The sequence below is a fragment of the Arvicanthis niloticus genome, chromosome 21 (assembly GCF_011762505.2).
Source record: "Arvicanthis niloticus isolate mArvNil1 chromosome 21, mArvNil1.pat.X, whole genome shotgun sequence".
In the NCBI taxonomy this organism is placed as follows: Eukaryota; Metazoa; Chordata; class Mammalia; order Rodentia; family Muridae; genus Arvicanthis; species Arvicanthis niloticus.
Genome location: NC_047678.1, coordinates 20,510,355 through 20,531,712, shown reverse-complemented (window position 1 = coordinate 20,531,712; position 21,358 = coordinate 20,510,355).

The following is a 21,358-nucleotide window of genomic DNA, read 5'->3' as shown; positions in this document are numbered from 1 at the left end:
AATTATGACCATTATTTTCAGGACCATCTGGATATTGAAATAAAGTTCTAGTATCTTTGAAGTCTCTGGTCAGTACATATGAATTTAAAAGTAAAAAATGGTTATTCTCAAGGAAAATTCCACCAGTGGAAACTGAGTTTTCTAGCTTAAGCCTGAGGGCCTTGTAATGCCCAGATTCCATGTGTTTTTTTCTACAGACAGAGTTCGTTAGGCAGAAAAGATGTCCTCTCTACAGCTCTACTAAACCCCAGACTTCAGATACATGTCACTATAATATTCAATCACTACAATATGATCAGTGGAATCAGTTGTTTAGAACCTTTGACTCAGTACATGAAGCTTGGTTTTGGATCCTAACACTGCTATTGTTTTACTATGTAATGATGGACAGGTGGCTTGACCTTTATAAGCTTTAATTTCCTCATGTTAACATAATGCAATTACAGTAAAGGTCAAAGGTGAAAGTCAAGGCATAGAAACACTTGACAACACGCCTATAGTATTACTCTGCCCACTGAATTTTCTTTACATTTGACCAAATCCACACAGGAATGAGCTTTGTTTGTATCATCTTCCTCTTCTTCCTCCTCCTCTTCCTCCTCCTCCTCCTCCTCTTCTTCTTCTTCTTCTTCCTCCTCCTCTTCTTTCTTTTCTTCCTCTTCCTCTTCTTCTTTCTCTCTAAATTTCATTAATTAGAAATTCATTCAAGTTAAAGTTAAATTGTTGGAGAAAAGGTGTGAAATCTGAATTTAACAAAAATATAGGAAATAGACATGTAACTGGAAGTTTCAAGAATGCCATCTACTATGTAAACAGCCACTTTCAAGTTCACCCTGACCCTTTCATAGTTGAGCAGGATGTCTAAGGCTGTTTATTGTTGTATCCAGGGCTGAATATATTTGAGGACAGCACCAAGAATCAATGATATATTTATCACTACAGCCACTGAAGCAGAGTGGGAAGGAGTAAAATTCTAGATTAGAGATTTGAACGTTAGGGACGATTAGCTATGGGCATCTGCCTGGGTAGAAGAAGATGAAAAGGTCAGATGATGGTAGGTAGGTCAAGTTGTTAGTTCCCTTCTGCTTGCTACAGTCTGTGATGGCATACAAGCGAAGTGCTGGAATTGAGAGCCTGATCTTAGAGCCAACCAGACCTGGAGTTGATCCTGGTAGATGACCAGTGTCCTATACATTGAGTCTATTATTACTTTACTTGCCAGTGTTTGCTGATTTTATTTTGGTATTGCCCTTGACCCCCCAAATACCATATTTTGTATGTAGTAGATGCTTTCCTTATATGACCATGTCTCAAGTCATCCTTTTGTTGAGATGAGACATCATTACAAGCCCAATAATCGGTTTAAAGATGATGACGATAGCAAGAGGAAACATTTACTGAGAACTCACCATGCTTCAGATGCTGTTAGTCATTATTTGTGAACACATTTGATCCTCATAACTTCCCTATATAGGTCTTTTATCTATTTTATAGATGGAAAATTGCTACAAGGGAGGGTGTTTGTTTGGGCTCCACAGTCGTGGTGGGTAGCCATCTGTGAGTTTAGCCATAGGCATTCCTGGAGACTCAGCAGCCCACTGTACAGTTTTCTTCTCGAAATTCTGTTGACACCAAGGTCTAGCATCTCAGCTCAGGTGGTTCTGAATAACATGCTCTTGTCTTTAGTAAGAACAGTTTAAAAATGTACAAAATGCTGGAATAATGGGTTCTTTGCCTTCAGACACACCTACTAGACAACCTTTATGATATTACCCCTGTACTTAGGGAAAAATATAAATTATGCAGTCATTTAAAAAGATAGGGTCACCTGTCCCTGTTTGACATAGTACTGAGTAAGACATTTTTGGAGCTTGTTTTCAAAACAAAGGAAGTTAAGCTGAAAAAAAGGCCCTTTCATTAAAAAAACAAAACAAAACAAACAAACAAACAAACAAACCAAAAACCATGCAGAAACCATCAAATGGGACCTTATAAAATAAATTTTAAAAAATCCTCAGGAAAGCATCCTTAATAATTTGTACAGTTAAAAACAAAATGAGTCAAAATTCAACCCAAAAGATGGGAGGTTTGAAAAGAATCAATTTAGGAACCACCTAGGCCTGGGTTAGAAGTTGTAAATTATATTTTTTTGGTTTACTCTAAAACTGACTTGTGTGAGCACAGCCTATGTGGGATAAGGGTCCATGTTTTGAAACATGTCTTTGTCAGCCACACAATGAAATAAGGATGACAATAAACAAAGGAGAGCCTTTCAAAGGCTGCCTTCATTTACATTCCGAGATTACTGGCTGCATCTCTCTGGTGAAATAGCCTTGCTTTACCCGACTGTCCAAAAGCACAATCAGGTGCTATCAGGAGCTTTTGCTCCAGCAAACTGCATGGAGAATATCTGAATGCTGCCAAGACTATAGGTGCCTGTTTCAAGTTGTCATAGAATATGCTATAACATGTCATAAATAAAGAAGGTGTATTTACAAATCTGACATTGAAAATGTGTTCCTAAAATATCTTATGTGTTCCCTGGCCATGTCAGCACAGAAATAATATTTAGTATTTGTTTATTTTTACTGGACCACCCCATGAACCTGGGGAAACATGTTAGAAAAAAAATTATAGCTACGCCAACTATTCTGGGAGATACACGAGCCCTCCATGTTTATCAGGTTGAGGGCACTGTATTTTGATGTCAATAAGCAATTTTTCCAGCCCGGTCTCCTGCCCGACCCTTTTAATCCATCAATATATTATTAGAGATAAAGTTGGTGGATGCCTGCTGCAGTTAGAAGATAAATGACATCTCTGAAGTCAGGCATTAAAGACTAGATTAAGGCCTTGTGACACCGTTTTCAGTGCTCATCTGTGCACTTCTGTTCAACCTATCACACTGAGTGACAAGAAAGAAAAATAATGAACTGGGCCAGGGGAAGAAGAAGAAAAAAAAAAAGCAGAAAAAGAGAGAGATTTTTTCCCCCCTAACACACAAACTACATCAGTTCACACTCGGGATTAGACTGCATTTAAAGAAAGGAAGAAAGAAAAGAGAACGGGGGATTGGGGAAGCCAGGGAAGGGCTGTTCTATAAAGATGAGAATAGGCAGGCACAGGGGACATTAGAGACACGAATTCCATTTCTGCCTGGTTGCTGTTCCTTTTGGTCTTCCCACCTGCCTCCTAGCATCCTCCATCCCCAAGGTTCCCAGTTGGCTTCCAGTTGCTCTAGGGACTTGCTCTATCCCTGAGGTGGAAGCGCCTGTATAAATCTCGTTAAGAGGCAGCACTTGGTTCTCAATCTTGGTGAATCGTGCTCCTCCATCCTTGCCAAATGATTTTCTCCAAGCTGCCATCCTTGGTGTGGTGGGAGATACCAGAGGCTTTTTATAATTCTGCTTCTGGTAGTGATTTGAATATGTCTCCTCAGATGACAAATACACACTCTGAACTCTTTCTTTCTTTCTTTTCCCTCCCTTCAGTTCTGTGAAAAACAGCAACCAGAGATGATCTGTATGATAGAACTGAGAACATGGAGGGACATTGGTATAGGGAGAGAGCAGGAACCTGTAAGTCTGTGGGCAGGGGCCTTGGGGTCTTCTGTAAACCCTGCTGTCTCAATGTTCATTCTCCATCATTCAATTAGAAGTCAAGCTGTCCTCCTGTTTCTTACTATGCTTGCAAGAACATACTTGTAAGGCAGCACTTTCCTCATTGACTTCTTTGCTGCTAACAGATCAGCAGTCCCCATATCAGCCCCAGTCTGGGAGATATTTCTGTGCATTGTGACATATGTGGCATTTTCCACAGTGAACATCTTGTAGAAGGTCTTCTTTTGATATCTGATAACTGGTTGATGATTTACATATAAAGATCCTTGGCCCCAACCTCAGTCTGAGCTTTCTCTAGCCGTGGCTGACTGTATCATAGAGGATTCTGCCATGATATATGTCCATCATCCAGAATCTAACATCTGGCTTCATGCCGAGCTTCTCTTGCTCCCTGTTCTCCCTCCCCTTTCAATCTTGCCACGCATAACCTTTGTTCATTCCTTCATTGCTACTTTCTTCAGACCCAAATCAAGTTCCCGTTGTCTCAAGATTTATCTCTTGATCTATTTTTTTCTGTCCTTCAAATTCATCATTTTTCTCATCCACAGGTTGATTTCAGGATGACATTCTCAGGTTTAAAATTTTTTTTTAAGGTTTTCTAAAGTAAATTTGAATTTTTAGATATTAAATATTATAAAGTCATTAAAACCCCATTGTGATCCAAATGCCTTTCTAGTCCCCCTTTTCTTCTCTAAAATCTAGGCATCAACAAAGTAACTGACTCTCTCTGGACATGGTTATTATTTACTTATGTCTATTCTTTTGCTATCACTCTTCATGGTTTAATAGTTTCTTCCAGGCACCTCTACTTGTCCAAACAATGGCCTCTGGCTCACCATTTCTCATTGCCAAATATTCCTTCAGCTAGACAAATATGATTTTAGTCTCATGTTGGCTGTAGACCCTTTGCTAGAGAACACACTTGGCTATAGACATCAAAACCTAATTTGGATCAAAAGTCAACTAATTAGAAGGTGTTGGCAATCATAGAAAAGGCAAGAGCTAAAGGAATCCAAACAAAGGTAATAGAGGACTACAGTAAAAATGTATTTCCTGGACACAACAGGACGGGTGTACATGTGAACTGACATCAGCTGGAATTAAGTACCTAAGACCTACACAGGTTCAAAGCAGACCAAAGTCTCAGCAGGAATCGGGAAGGAGGTGAGAGGTCCCACCTCTAGCTGAGTAGCTATTGGAAATTGGTAACTACCTGGAGAGGAGAGGATTGGAAAGGAGTGGAGAAGAGAGGGGAGGGATGGGATGGGAGGGGAGGGGAGGGGAGGGGAGGGGAGGGGAGGGGAGGAGAGGAGAGGAGAGGAGAGGAGAGGAGAGGAGAGGAGAGGAGAGGAGAGGAGAGGAGAGGGGAGAGGCTACCCATGCTCCAGTAGACATAGGGCCATCACTTAGGCATATAATGGCAACAGTAAGTTGACACCATGGGTTTTAAAAAAACAAACAAAAAGAACACATGGAATTAGGAGGAATGGTAGCTGTGTGTGTGTGGCGGGGGGAGTTGTAGGGGAGACAATGGGGGATGGATTTGCTCAAAACATTATATGCAGGCATGGAATTATCAACCAAGAAGCAAAAAGAAACTTCTGTGTCAAAGGTGGGGTTGTGGGATGGGTGAGAACATTGCTCACAGTTCTGGGCTCACATTTTCCTACCAGAGACACATTGATACAGGGTTCTCTGACCAGAAGAAGAAAGGCCTGATGAAGACCTTTGATTAAAATAGTAGTTACCAGATGCCTTCTCCTAGGCTAATGAGTGAAGCTTGTTATGGGGAGAGAAATATTATGATTGGCCCAACCTTAGCACTTACCTCCCGGTTGGGCCAGAGAAGTTGTTGCTGATTGCAGAAATGGCCATGTTTTCACTATTCCTGGTTTTAGTGTTTCTCTAGTAGGAGGTGAAATCTGTTTCCTCACCCTTGAATTTGGGTTGGCCGTGGCCTTCATTTTGGGGAAGATACAACATAGCACACGTAGCGCCTTTCCAGTCTAAGTGCTCCCCCCCCACCTCCCCACTTAAAAGCCTACCGTGTTCTTTAAGATGCTTTTCACCAATGTGTAAACAAATTTGGGTTTGTCTGTTCCATGCTGAGAGATGTGTGGCCCAGTCTTTCTTGCCACCCCCACTGACAACCAGTCAAGTGACCAAACACAAGAAGCAGAGTTGAACAGTGATCTGTCAGTGTCATCGATGTGTCCAGATCGGGACCCAAAGAACCACCTGGGTAAGATCAGACTGCGATACCGACCCATGATTACAGAAACCACGGATGCTTTACACCACTGCTCTCTGATTGTTTCATTGCACAAAAATCTAAACAACACAAAGGCAAAATCCATTCAACAGCTGCTCCCCTTACAAGCATAAAACCTAGAGAAGAAAATGATTTCCCAGAAACAGGAAGGCTTCTGGGAAAGCCATGAAGGGCAGGATCACTTCTGGGTGCTTAACATGATGCTATTGAATTCTTTGTTCTCTTTAGCTAGGCAATGGCCCCCCCCAGAGCCGAGCCTGATCTGCGTTATCTTCTTAGTGCTTAGTGGCGGCTCCTAGTGAATGTTAGATGAAGGACTACATGGGATGTTGTTCTCGATAATTCTAATTTGTGTATGTATTAGCCTTAAGAATTTTATCACTGACTTACCTACTAAGGATATTCTTTAAAAAAAAAAAAAAAAAAAAAAAAACCTTTGCATGTTACATAAAAATGCAAATCTGATGCCACACCTCAGGAAGACTTTTGATAAAATTTCAGGGCTAGGCAGGATCCCTGCACTTAAAGGTGATATTGTAGCTGTGCACACACACTTTTTAATCTGTCTTCTCCAGCAGAAATTCCAGCACATGGTTGGCTGGATCTGTTGCTTTTGGGTCCAACATGAGGCTGGCTGTGCATTATATGGTAACAGAATAAAGCTGCTCATCTCACGGTGGCCAGGAAGCAGGAGAGGGGAATCAGGAATGTGACATGCTCTTCAAAGGCATAGGAAATAGGAGAGCCATTTTCTTCACTTCAGCTTGCCTCCATTAGTGCCTTCAGTTATAAAGTCATCAACAGGTTAGTCTAGTGTTGAAGTCACCACTCTCCTGATCCAGTCACCTCTCAATTGCACCGCCAGCTGCGGACTAAGCTTTCAACATATGATAGATATTTTGAAAGTAATTAGTTATTTTTATTCACTTTCCATTCCTCTCATGCCCCTCCTTCTGATCAACCCCCTCAACCCTTCTACCTTCCTCCCTCTCATTCTTCTCTGAGAGGGTGGAGGGCTCCCTGTGTATCCCCCTACCCTGGCACATCAAGTCTCTGTGGGGTTAGGCTCATCCTTTCCCACTGAGGCCAGACAAGGCAGCCCAGCCAGAAGAACATATCCACAGACAGTCAACAGCTTTTGGGACAGCCCCCACTCCAGTTGTTTGGGGCCCACAAGAAGACCAAGCTGCACATCTGCTACGTATATGCATTGGGGGTGGGGCACACAGTAGGTCTAGCCCATGTATGTTCTTTGGTTGGTGGTTCAGTCTCTGAGAGCCCCAAGGGTTCAGGTTAGCTGATTCTGTTGGTCTTCCTGTGGAGTTTGTATTTCTTTCAGGGTTCTTGTTCCTTCCCCCAACTCTTCCATAAGAGTCCCCAAGCTCCATTCACTTTTCAGCTGTGGGTCTGCATCCCTCTGAGTCAGCTGTTATGTGAAGCTTTGCAGAGGACAGCCATGCTAGAATCCTTACTTAGTTCTTACTGCAGTCATAACAATATCATTAACAGTGTCGGGGATTGGTACTTCACTGTGGGATGGGTCTCAAGTTAGGCTGGTTATTGGTTGGCCATTCCCCCAGTCTCTGCTCCATCCTCTGTCCCTGCATTTCTTGTAGACACGGTAAATTTTGGGTTGAAAGACAGGGGTGGGGAGGTAGGGGGCATCTTGAGGACATGACAGAAACCTGGAATAGGGGAGCTTCCTAAGAATCAATGGAGGTGACCATAGCTGTGTCTCACAGAATTGGGGATATGGAACCTGAAGAGGCCACTTCCTGTGGCCAGGCAGGAACCCCAGTGGAGTGATAGGGAGACCAACATCCATTATTTGGGGGACATTTTATATCCAAACTATAGGAGGAATCCTTAAGGGTGAGCATTCTGTATAGTCTCAGGTACCCATATTGTTATTGTTGCCTCATTAACAGGAGAAATCATTGCACTATGGAAGATTTATCCTCCTACAGGGACCATAGGTTTTTCATCTTCTGAAAATGGTCCTGTGTAAAGAGCACTTGTCCTCTTTGCCTGGCCTGTGGCAGTGGCTCTGAGACTCACAGAAAGGCCTCTAAATCTGTGATGTGCTTTCTATATTCCTAGTTAAAAGCATCAATTTTTTTCCAACATCCATGGAGAAGAGGAGTGGAAAGAGGCAACTAGAATGAAGCTTTGTGTGAGTCTTGAGCTACAGTGAAGTCCTGTCCCCATGTTAGCACCACAGACCACTCCTCTCTGCTATAACGGACCCAGAACTTACTGAGCTAAGAACTGGGGCACACACCCTAAGTTCCAGAACGTGAGAGTCTGGAAGTAGGAGGACCATCATATTTCAAGGCTGGCCCAGTCTACATACTGAGTTTGAGGCCATCCTGGGCTTCCAAGTCTTTGTCTCAAGAAAGTAAACACAAAAACAATACCAAGAAAAACAAAACCAAGAAAACTAACTTCAAACCACCCTACATCAAAACCAAAGCAAAAAATAAAAACAAAACCAAAAACAAACAACCAAACAAAAATAATAAAACAGATCAACAAGAATAATGTATTGAATATTGAAGGGCATAAGGTAGCTAGCATAGGTCTTGGCTCTCCATCATGGCAGTCGGGGCAAGCATAAAGATGGAAGGAAACTTAGTGATGGCTTCGAGTGTGTCACAGAAATCTCAGATCTGTAGATTCCTTTTGATAGCCCGAGGTTACCATAGCCCTCTGAGAATGTGACAAACATGGATGCCTTTGTCCCAGCCAAGCACACATGGCTAGATTCAGGAACTAAGAGTAAGTTAGCCTCCTGTGCCTCACTGATGAAATAAAAGGGAGAAAGAAGCGTGACCCCTCCAAGCATCCAAGTGGCTCTCATGGCAAGGATAAGATCTGGGCCCTATGTACAACCTGCACCAATGACAGTGCTATTCAGACGCCTTCAGACCTTCCTGACAGATTTGCCTGATGTGTTCACACCCCAGATGCTTCTGTGGTTTTTCTGTTCTGCGAGGGGTGCACGCTAGAAGTTGAGTTGGGGGAGACCCGTGCTCATTTGGAACCACTCCAAATTATTTTCTAGACAGAGATAATCAATCATAAGAATTTGGGACCAAAGTTAGAGGCAGCCTCTGTCAAAAAGGGCAGGAGAGACCCCTGCAGGATGGAAGGGGAGCCAATCTCACCTATCCTATCACAGGCAAGGCTCTTCTAGAGGGAGGGTGTTTGGCCCGTCAGCTCTGTCAGTTCCCAGGTGAACTGGAGAACAGAACATGATGCTGGCAGCTTTGTGAGTTTGTTGTGAGGATTAGAGAAAGCCCCAGTGTCTTCATAGTACAAACAACATGTTATTAAGAAGTACCATTTTTCTGGGCTTTGCTCTTTTTGTTCCCCGAAACAGAACCCAATTCAACCAGTGCACATTTATTGAGTCTCTACTGGAATAGTAAGTACTCTCTGGAATTGGGAATGTGTGGAATCACCTCCCCTACTGCTAAAGCAAAGTATAGGGACTCAAATCCTTTGTTCTTAGAAGCCCAGGCTTTGTAAAATCAGAAGAGGGACTAGGTCTCTGCAGGAAGACATAACTAGAGGAATCATTCTATTCCTAGGACCAAGGGGAACTGTCAAGCATCTAGCACCATCAGATAGCTCTCTGCTTCCCATTATGGGGCTCCAGTAACTGATCAATCTATAGTTGTCTGGTTTTTTTTTTTTTTTTTCTTTTTTTTTTTTCTGCATGACTAAGAGCTCAGTCATGTTGCCCTTGTGGAAAGGAATGCTAGGTAATTTGCATAAAGACTCACCAACAGGTAACGAGGAATGTCTGACAAGTATACCGTTTTCTCAGCTCTCTGAATGCTGATATGCCCATGTATGCCCTCCACGAAGTTTCAGATCCCCTCTGGGCTGGACCTCTCTGGTCTGGATGTGGTGAGACACATCAAACATCCCCTCAGCCTCCCTGGCTGACAGCCTCCTTCTCCTCCCTGCGCCTTCATCATCTCTGTCTCCTTTTGAAGATTCTTTTTTTCAACTCTCTCTTTTTCAAAAGATTACTTTGTCACAATTATTTTTTAAAAAAGGTTTTGCGCCTGTAGGAAATATTAATAGACTATTATGAGGTCCTACAACTAATTTTCCCACACATATCATCTGTCTTTGCATGGTTATTAAACTTCAACAATATTTCATGCAATGCTTCCCTGCTAAATTAATTTGGACCCTTCTTTTCTAGCTTCTTCTTTTCTGTCCACAAGCTTTAAAATTAAATTGAATCTTCATAATTATAGCTTTTTGTTGTTCTTCTGCATATCTTTCTTCTTTTTTTCATTTTCTCTATCAAAGGAGCAATAAAGACATAAAGAAGCAACATTAGAATCCTGAAATGCCCAAATGGTCTGGAATTGGGTGGGTTTGAAGTTGAGAATCTTTGAGGGAGGAGGGGAGGAGGGTGAGGACATTCATACCCGGAATTTATATAAATTGGCCCTGATTTATCCCAGAACAGCAAAAACAAATGAGAATTGTTTTTACAATTGGGAGCTTTTCACTGTTGCTCTAGTTCCTTGTTTGTTTCAAGTGGCCATCTCATTGTTTAAAAATTAAACACTCTGTCTTTCTCTATATACCTGTACACATGTATGCATACACATACATACATACATACACACACACACACACACACACACACACACTTCCACTTGTGGCCAGATTTTTGTAAAATAACCTGTAAGACATTTTTCTTAGGTGTCCAGGAATCTTCACTGTTCTACATACCTTTAAATTGGTGGGGGGTTGGGCATGAAACTTTTTGTGCTGGGTGTTGACACGGTCAGGGGTCAGGCACCAACCAAAGGAATACTACTAATTAGAGCCAGCGAGGTGGCTGTACTGGAAGTCGCTGAGAGTCAGAGGCAAAAGCAAGTTAAAGTTCATTAGGAACCGTGGTGGCTCAAATACAAACCTGAAGCCCTCCAGACCTCTTGTTCTCTCTTTGATTTTGCTTCTGACCCTAACATTGTTTTACTAGTTCTGCCATAAAAGAGAGGACATGGCCACACTGATGGTCCAACTAGTCTATCTGATTGACCCAGCTTCCTGGTGCCCAGTATTACCACAGTTAGGGCTCACAGGGACTGGAGTGATAAAGAACACTGGCTGCTCTTGCAGAAGACCTGGGGTCCCTTTCCAGCACCTGCATGGTGACTCACAACCATCTGTAACTCCAGTCCCAGGGCATCCCCAGTAAGAACCAGGCATGTATGTGGTGCACAGACCTCCAATAAGCAAAATACTTATGCACATTAAATATATTAAATAAATGAATAATAATAAATAAAATTTATTCATAAATGAATGGATGAATGCATATTTCCAGTTACTCGGTAAAAATAATTTAAAAAATAAATAAATAGAAGACTAGTATCCACTATTAGCCTTTCCTCAGTTCCAAGATGGGCAGAGCCAGCCATTTTCCTGAGTCCCTCCTATCAGTCCATGCCTGGAATTTCGAAAGATTCAAGACAAGGCTTGGTGTTCCTTTCTCTTTCCGTTTTCCCAACCCAAACACTGTATTTTTCTGTTAAGTTTTACAAGGGAGCTGGGTATCAGCAGAACTGGTGCTGGCATAGCTATCAATCAAGGTGCTTTGCACTCATCAAACACTGTACAGTAAACAGATGTGCTTTCCCAATACATCTATTCTACCTCAATAAGGCTGTTTTCAAACAGGCCCTATGACTCCTATTGTCACTGCTCCCCTGGGCTCCCTGTAGCAAGGATAGAAAGGCAGGCCAGGGTCTCAGTGTTCCCTGCCATAATGTAAAAATATAGCCAGCCTCTTCATTCCGTGAAAGAAAGATCACACATCCAAATGGAGTCTGATGTTAGAGTTGGACAGAGATTAAACTTTAAACTGGGGAGTGGTGTGTGTGTGTGTGTGTGTGTGTGTGCATGCACACACGTGTGTATGCACGTATATGTGCAGAAACATGTTTGGATCCCAGACCATTGTCCCGTTCTCATTTCACTGTGACTTGCTGAGTTTTATCCATGTGATGAATCAGGATAACATCAAGAAATGCTTCGCCATGAACAAAGGCTTGGTGGTGCTCAGAGCAGTGGGGTCAAATATTTAACAAACATTTGATTCACTAAGAAACTGAATTTGAATGTAGGTTTTTTAAAAATTTCCATACTTGTGGAGCAAGATTAACTTTCCAGATCAGAGAAAAAGAAGTTAGGGATGACCCAGTCCATTATTCCCACAGAAGCTGGAGCCCAAGGGTGTTGGCTGGTATTCCCATTCCGAGGCTGAATGCTAGTGTACACTGCTGTCCTGGGCAGTGGTATTTGTTTTCATTAACTCTTCTCACGGGAGGGGTGGTGAATTATAATGCTATTTTATTTCTAAAACTATGGAATTCGTCATTCTTACTAATTCAGCCTTAGCGGTTTCATATTAGTAAAGCACTAATATTGAAAAGTATTATAGCACACGTACACTTGCCAAAGAAATGAAACACTTTTTAAAAAAAGAAGTTAGTTCTGAACAATTGCAAAATGAGCTCTGTACTGCTTCACTCTCAAGAGAACTCAGAAAAACTTGAATTATTCGGTAAGCTTTTTTTCTTATGCTTGTGGATCGCGTATGGCTGTAATTGTCTTTGCTTCATCAATGAACAGAGTAATTCTTAAAGCAGTTTTGCTATTCCTATGGTGATGGCTGCTCTGCAGATAGACAGTGGGCCCTCCAGAAGCTGTCTCTACAACTTCATTAACCCAGCAAGGACCACGAGGTAGCCATAAAGCAGGGTGTCTGGATGATTGATCCTCAGAGCTAGGAGGAGGAGGGGCCCAACCCTGTGCCCGTCTGGTTGGTTGTGCTTTATGGTGGGAATCAGACGTCTAGGTGTGGGCAAAGAGTTTAGTATAGTGAAAGGTCAGTAGGGGGAAATCAATTACCAACAAATTGTTAACCCATCTTCAGCCCAAATCAACATGTTTAAAAAATTAATCATTTTGATGCAATGGACCAGAATCAGGTGTCTCTTATGGCTTGTGTGGAAATTTACCCAGGAAGAGATCCTAGGCCCTACCTCTAAGAAAGTCATGTTCCCCCACACTAGGCCCTGAGCCAGCTGAACTGAGGTGGTAGTGTGCTAAATAACACCATCTAGTGCTACCATCTATTGAGTCTTTCGACTACGCTATTTCATTTCACAAGGACATGAATCAGTATGGGGGAAAGGTAAGAAAACAGAAATAAGGCAAGGCTGATGTCTAGCAGGGAAATGTGCTGCCAATCACAAAACACAGCACAGGGTCAGACATTGGGCAGTGGATGATTCTGACGGGAGACTTCCGCAAGGAGTTCATTTGTGTAGAAATTCAGCCAGCTTTACAGGAGCTGTGCGTATTGGGGAAGCCAAGTGTCCCGTGAAACAAAGCAGTATCCTGTATGTACGAGGGTTTCTGGAGGACACCTGCCAACACTCTCTGGGATCACACAGGGGGATCTGGAGGCTGGATGAAAAGATAGGCTGAGTTATAGCTTGAATCTGAAAGCCCCCAGAAGGTTCATGTTTTGTGTGCTTGGTCCCAGCTGGTGGCACTATTTCAGGAGATTCTGGAAACTGCAGAGGGCACAGCCTATTTGGAGGAAGTAGATCATGGGAAGGGGCGTTAGGGGTATGGTATTCCTGGCTGCTTCCAGTTTTATTCCCCGGTTCATGGTCCACTGTGATGTGAGTGGTCTCTGCTACACGGTCAAATAGTAATGAGCCAAGCAGCTTGGACACACCCACTCTCCACATCAGGATGTACTGAAACCTTTGAAACCATTAGACAAACCTCCAATTGCTTCTGGGAAATATCACAGTGTCGCAGTGACTCAAAAATAACAAACACAGGGTAGTTGAAGATAAAAAATATTTAAAAGTCCTCATAGTGCAGCAAGTAGTTTCTACTCTCTGCCCTCACTGGTCTTCCTGACTTGTACAGCCTCCCCTCTTCCCTTCTTTTCTGTCATTCTCCCTCACAACCCCAAGTAAAAGCCTATGAGGCTCAACTTTAGTTGTGGGAATAGCCAGTACTTGACAGTCCCAACACTGTGTACCACTCTAGGCTCCTGCAGACATATGAAAGAATCTACCCCCATACTATACACCGGATAACTGAGACCCAAGGGCGTGACTTGTCTCAGTCACAGACAAGTGAAGAGACAAGGCTTTGTAAACATACAACTACGTTTGCTATTCATTTTCAACTAAATCTAAACATTAGCCAATAATCTGGCTGCAGCTTCTGGCCCTCCTTCCCATTGCTGGTAACATTCACCTCCCTTCCTAGCAAGCAAGCTGAGTTATTTACCAACCCCTTGCTTCCTACCTTCTCTGCCTTGGGTTCTTTTTCTTCCACTGGAATGTCTCTTCCTCTACCTCCCCGGATCTGCTTCTACTTACTAGCCACTGAAATGCCACATCCTCTGTAAAGACTGCCTTGATTCCTGAGTTGTGACGAGGCTTTTCTTCCTTTGAATGAATGTTCCTGATATCCTAAAGTTCACCATGTTTCTTGGCACCTAAGGCAGACCTGCTTTATTCTCATCTGCTCTATAAGCTCCAGGAAGTCCTGTCTTTCCTGTTGCAGCCCCCACAGCCACCTGAACCAGCTCCTACCACCTCCCTAGTGACATTCTCATCTAGTCAGTGCATGGACACACTGGCATTTAGGGCTAACAAGCAGGGTGGTTGGACGGCTTAGGTCACTGGTGGGTATTTATGACTATCCTTGTAACCGCTCGTTCTCTAGATAGGACAGTGTGGCCTTCTGTTTAAAAGAGTATCAGACATACTGGGTTAGAGAGGCATCTACTTGCTGACTTGTAATCCTGAGGAAAACTAAGCCACTGGGGACTTTCCTCTGCAGGGTGGTCAGCCCTCACTCATTATTATTATTGGGGCTGAATGAGTATTAGGGTTATTAGGATTGAATGATTAATCATGTAAAGACTCACTTGGATTTCAATAATAGTGTTCTCCAACTGAAAGCCCATGTGGTAGGGTACTCTTACCCATGCTTACCAAGTGTTAACTGTTTTTGTTCATGAATCCGTTCTGTAACAGTTGTGCTTAATAATGTCACCATGCAAGTGAATTAAGTGTTACATAAACTATGATAAGTGTGAAAAGAGGAACTGTAGCTTCTTTGAAGATTAAATTGAATGCTTTGGATGTGCTAAAGGTGAGCCACTGTTGAATTGGATGTTAGTAAAATCATTCAAAAAGACCGGAGTAAAATCATAAACACCTAGAACATTTCTGCAAGTAGATTACTTTAAAAGTCACTGTAAGTAACCCAGACAAGGGCCAGAGGCCTGCTTGATGCTACGTGGTAGGGGCTGGGGAAGACAGCCAGAGGCTCACCCATGCCAGGCAGGCTCTCTAAAACGAGCAAGTATGTGGTGGAGAGACGGGAGAGAAAGTCTGTGTGCTATGAAAGAGGGAAAACTGGAGATGCACTGGCAGTGAGGAACAACCTAGTGTGAGTAGCCTGAGATGCCACCTTAGGCCATGGTGAGGGCCTGGCCTGTGCAGCCTCTGAAGGCCATGTCTTTTCTGGGTCTGTGGCTCTGCAGCAGCAGGGGTTTACTGATGTCCATGGCTCATCTTACCACCAAAGGCCATGCAGATGTCTGTGCTCTGGGCTGTCACCTGGGGCCATGCTGATGTTTGAGGGCTGCGTTAGGCTGGCCATGTCCTATGCCCAGAGAGTGCAGGAGAGCTGGCTCTGGGGCATAGGTGTGGGTGACCAACTCAGCTATCTCCCAGGCCCAGATCCAGGGCTTTGAGTTGGCCCACTCCAACATCTACCCCATCTATGAAGTGTTGGAGCATGTGAAGGGGCCGGTCCTGCAGATCCAAAGCTGCAGGATCTCCATGACACACGAAAACAACAGGATATATGACAGGAACCCTGGTCAGGATCCAGTATTGATGGTGTAGCAGAAGTCAGAGGCTCGAACCAGACCAATGACTCACTGTAATGAACATTTTCAAATAAAGCTGTTTGGGCCAAAAGGCACATACTACGTGGTGTGACAAACCACAGCTTTCCACGATGATTTAAAAAATATTTATTTATTTATTTATTTATTTATTTATTTATTTTTGTTTTCTTTTATGGGGTAGGTTGCAAGGGCAGAGGGCAGATATGGAGGGACTGGGAGATGAGTGGGATTAGGGTGGATCATGTGAAATTTACAAAGAACCAACAAAAATCTTTTTAAAAAAAGTAACCCACACCAAAAAAAGACAAATAGTGCATGTTTTTGGTCATATGTGAATGTTAGTTTTGAAACTTTGGATCTGTGCGTTTCATTCGGAATACCCATTAAAGTTAGAAAACGAACGAGAGGCCATCAGGAGGGGTCAGGTAGAATACAGTGATATAAAAGAGAAAACCGGAATGATGGAACAGGAAGGACTGAACGGAGTAGGGCATGGGAGGGCAGGTGCAAGCACAGAACACGGGGAGGAACCATTAACTCATGAAAGACCTCATGAAAAGCCATGTGAAAACCCACCATTGTAGAATCTTCCTATATAGAAGATATATAGAAAGAGTTTAAATGGAGCTATCCTATAATGGTGGCAAAAATACCCCAAGTAGATACCACATGCTAGCAAATAATAACCCCAGTACAAGTAACAGGTTGCATCTTTTTGAGTTGTTGGCCAGTAGGTCTCCATAGACCCTCCAGCTCCCCAGTCTATGTCACTGCTCTTGGTTATGTTCTGTGCTGTTTGGATTTCTTTTAAACGTGACACAAACCTACACATATTTGGGAAGAGAATTGCTAACTGAGAAAATGCCTCCACCCAGATGGCCTATAGCAAAGTCTGTAGAGCATTTTCTTGATTAATGACTGATGTGTGGGACGAGCACATGGGAGAGGGTGCCACTCTTGGGCGGACAGTCTTACAGTGTATAAGAGAGCAGGCTGAGAAACCCACGAGGGGAAAATCCACTGAGTGGCATTATTCCATGGCCTCTGTTTCAATTCCTGTCCTAACTTCCTTCAGTTAGGACTGACATGACAGTTGTACGTTGAAATAAACCCTTTCCTCCACACTTTGCTTTTTTGTCATGGTGTTACATCACAGCAATAGAAACCCTAACTAAGATACACTCCAGAGATTGATGGTAAGACCCTATCCTAAGATACTATGCACTTGAGTCATAAAACATGGAGAATCATGGTTGCATAGACCGAGAAGCGACATCTGTACTGGCTGGCTCTGACAGTGCTGGGAGGTGCCACGCAGGCTGCTGGAGGAGAAAAGTAATCATCACTCTGACCTGGCTTTGAACCCTGTGAGCTACAACTATGTAGTAATCGTGGCAAGGTGTGCCCATTGGTACAATATTGGCATGAATATGATGAGAGCTATCAACCACTTTCTGCTCAGATCTAAGCCATCTTCATGAGATACAACCAATTCTTGGTACTGATATTGGTCAAGGCATGTGGCTGGGTATGTCACATGCCCTTAGGGGAAACCTGCTACTATTACTCTGCTAAATAAACATACTATTAAAGGGACTCAGAATGATCTGCATCTATACCCATAGATAATGTGTAAAAAGAAATCAATTTCTTCCCTCCTGACCACTTATTTCTCAACAGCAACAACCCTGAGACTAATTATTTATTGTTAAGTGCCTTGGTCATAAGCTTTGGCTCATTCCCTGACGAGCTCGTCACCTATTTAACCCATTCAAACGATTCTGTTTTCGAAATGGTTGGTTACCTCTCCTCAGCTTCATGCCTCCAAGCCCGGGGCGAATCTCCTCTTTATTCTAACTTCAGTTCAGCTACCTGCTAATTTAAGTTCATCTCCTCCGCATTCTCTCCCAACATCTCCCTCAGCCACTCGTTCGAATGTCTCCAAGCATCTCTTTGTGTATCTTCTTTTAGTCTCTCACTATTTCCCAGAATCCTTTCTCTTCCTGCCAGTGTCCCACCTCCTATTTCCCTGCCTCAGCTCATTGGCCATCGGGTTTTTATTGACAGGTGTTGTTTATAAGCGATTCGCTCAATGCAGTGTGTCTCTCAACCCTCATTAGAGAAGCTTCGTGCAGCGTATGGCACAACAATTGGTCAAGGTGCCAACAACGAGAGACGGTGGAATTCTCCTCCATAAAGGGACATTTGCCCCAGTTCCCAACCTTCCTTCCAAAGCTCAGGGATCATTGTGAAAGAAGGGGTGGGTGACTACAAGGATTTTTTTTTTCAGAAACAAATGGGTGAGCGCACATACAAACTCACAGCGACTGTGACGTGCACAAGACCCGTACAATCTCAAGCCAGGCAAAAAATCCCAACATGGAGACGAGGAAGATAAGCACAAAATCACACCCCTAGGTGAGGAGCTACTGGCATTATTAGCTGCTGGGAGAAGGAGAGCCAGTTTCTTTATGGATGAGAGCTGGTAAGTAACCACACTCTAGGACAGGCCCCACATTTAAGAGTATTTGGGTAGCACAAATTGAATTTTATAGGTTAAAAAAGGAGGTACCGTGAAGCTGGGTGGGAAGGTGGGAGTGGATCTGGGAGGAGTTTGGGGAAGGGGAATATGATCAAAATGCATTGTATGAAATTCTCAAAGAATAAAATTACCACTTGAAAATGTTACAGTTCTCACGGGCTTTTCAGTAAGCGCTGGCACCAGTCTGCAGAATGCTGGTGTTAGAAACGCTTTGATAACTATCTCACTTCGCTTGATAACTACCTCACTTCTCAAGGGAGCAAAGTGTGGGCCTAGGCTAGGTGCGGAAAGAACCGCTGGCCCCTGGTTTTCTCCTGGCCTCGCCTCTCCATGTCCAAACTGCTTGCTGAGAATCCATCATACTGTCTGAGAGCTGCTCTTTGTGGCTGCAGGAGTTACCCTGCTCAGACAGGAGACATTTTTGGGTTGACTGCAGGAGAGCACAAGCTTCAGAAAGCAACTCCTCCTTCCGTGATAGCTGTGTTGAAACAGCTCAGCTAACTGGCTCTACCACTGACATATTGCTGGCATGTTGGGGAGTTTCCCAGCATTCCCAGTTGCTCATAAAGGTAAAGCTTGATAATGTCTGATAATGCAGCCTACATCAGCTGCCTGTCTTCTATGCCTCAGTCATCTCCCAGGGGGCCCACTCGTCTTCTCCCAGGGTGGTCCTCTGGCAGAATGGGTATCAAGGTATCACCTTAGTTTATTCTGGCTACTCTAACAAAATGCCCGAGGTTAGTCAATTTAGGAAGGGAATGTCTTTCCTAGCAATCCTGGAGGTTGGCAAGGCCATGAATGGGGCGGCAGGTTGGACATCTGGCCTCATTCTGTTTCTAGGATGGCACCTTGGAACTGGCGTCCTTGTACTACAGAAGGTAGATGGGTAAGGAACGTGAGCTGGGCCTCTCAAGCCCCCTCATAAGAGATTAATCTACCCCAAAGGGCAGTGCTGTCATTAATCACTCCTCTGAAGATCTGATCTCTTAACACTAGAATAGTGGAGATTAAGCTTTCATATAAATTTTGGAGAGAAATATTCGTATAGCAGATACAGACCCAAGCCCTGGGCCTGAGGGCAACACCTCTCACACAGGCTGTGTAAGAAAATAAAATGTACAAATGTGATATACAATGTGTGTAAATGTACTCGATCCAAGTTAAAAATACCTCACTTAATTGCGGTTAAAACAAAATATTTAGATTTTGAAGTCATTGGCATGTCACCATTTTAATTATTTTTTAATTAATTAATTTTATTGGTTATTTTATTTATTTACATTTCAAATGTTATCTGCTTTCTTAGTTTCCCCTCCACAAGCCCCTTATCCCTTCATACTTCCTCCTGCCTCTATGAGGGTGCTCCTCAACCTGCCTGTCCTTTATGAGGGTGCTCCCCAACCTGCCCGTCCTTTATGAGGGTGCTCCCCAACCTGCCCGTCCACTCCTGTCTCAGTGGCCAAACGTTCCCTTATCCTGGGTCATCAAGCCTCCAGATGGATGGAGCCTCCACTGGGCTCTCCTCCTAGAGATGCCAGATAGTTTTACTTGCCAAACCAGTTATTACCAGAATAGGTATTTTAAAATTTTTATATATAGATATTTTTCTTATACTTTGTGGGGACAGAATTTGAACTGTGAAAACCAAGTTTTAGGTGCAGGACAAAGTCAGTGAGGGACTTTTTTCTTCTTCTTTCTTCCCCAGGAGGGGGCTGTTCTCTTGAGGGTCCTCACAGGCCCACTTCCGCAGAGCAGAGCTAAGAGGCGGTACAGTTGTAGGATTCGGCCAAGGCTCCCAGGCTCCTGATGATAGACCACATATCTATAGGCCCGGAACCCTCTCTGAGCTTTAATAACTTCTAATGAAACTTCCCAGGCTTCTGCTGTTAATAAGAATGTCTGAAAGCCTCTCGCTTAGTGTTTGCCAGCTCACCCCTACCTTATACTGAGCAGAGTTTAGACTGTATTCCAGGGCCAGCACGAGGCCCCAGGCATCTTGCCAGACCTGATGAGGTCTGTAGATTCATGCGAGCAACAGCAGCTGCCTGGGAAGTTATCCAACACTCCATCAAACCCCAACAACTGTCCTGGGATGGCTGGGTTGGCTGGACCTGTCTGTTGCAGCCAAGAGAAGCTTCCTCCACTTCCCACTTGTGGTTAATCCCCGAGAGAGAGCCATAGTTCAGACCAATGATGAGCAGGCAACATCCGGGCTGGGCACGGCAAGGTGAGTAAACACAGCCTGCTGCCCTGCCAATCGGCAGTCTCGTTATTCTTTCTTCCCCCCCTGGGCAAATTTGGTTTCCTGGAATTAATTATTCAACAGGAGATGACAGCCGGTGTGTAACACTGCCGCTGGAAGAGAGAATAAAGGGGCACATTGGACACAGCAGCTGCGCCTCCCAGACCCTGAAATTTAAGATCTTTATAAATGATCTGTTAAAACTATAGTGACGATAAGCTTATGAATCATGATCTATATTAATCAGGGCTGCTGATATGGAAAGATTAATTGAAACGTGCAGTTCTACACAAATGATAAAGTGGTAACAATTTAATATCAGACAAGAAGAGTGAAGAAATTACACTCCAAGCTTCATGCATCATTACTATGGATATTAATATTTTACCCAGCGCAACAGCATCGGGAATCATAATGAAAATCCATAAGTGGTGCACAGACATGATTAAATACAACAGTCTTTAGGAGCTGTTTGGTGGCGGCAGTTGGGCCATATTTCACTCTGAGGCTGGTGATTCCAATGATAGAGTCTAGACGAGGGTGATTAAAAATGGCTCCTCCTAAAGCCTGTTAACCTTTTACTACTAAAATGAATTTCTTTGATTTTTTAAATTATGTTGTTCTCTTTGCTCTTTTCAAAACCGAACTTGATCTCAAAACCTTGACAGGATGCTGGGTCCTGGCTACA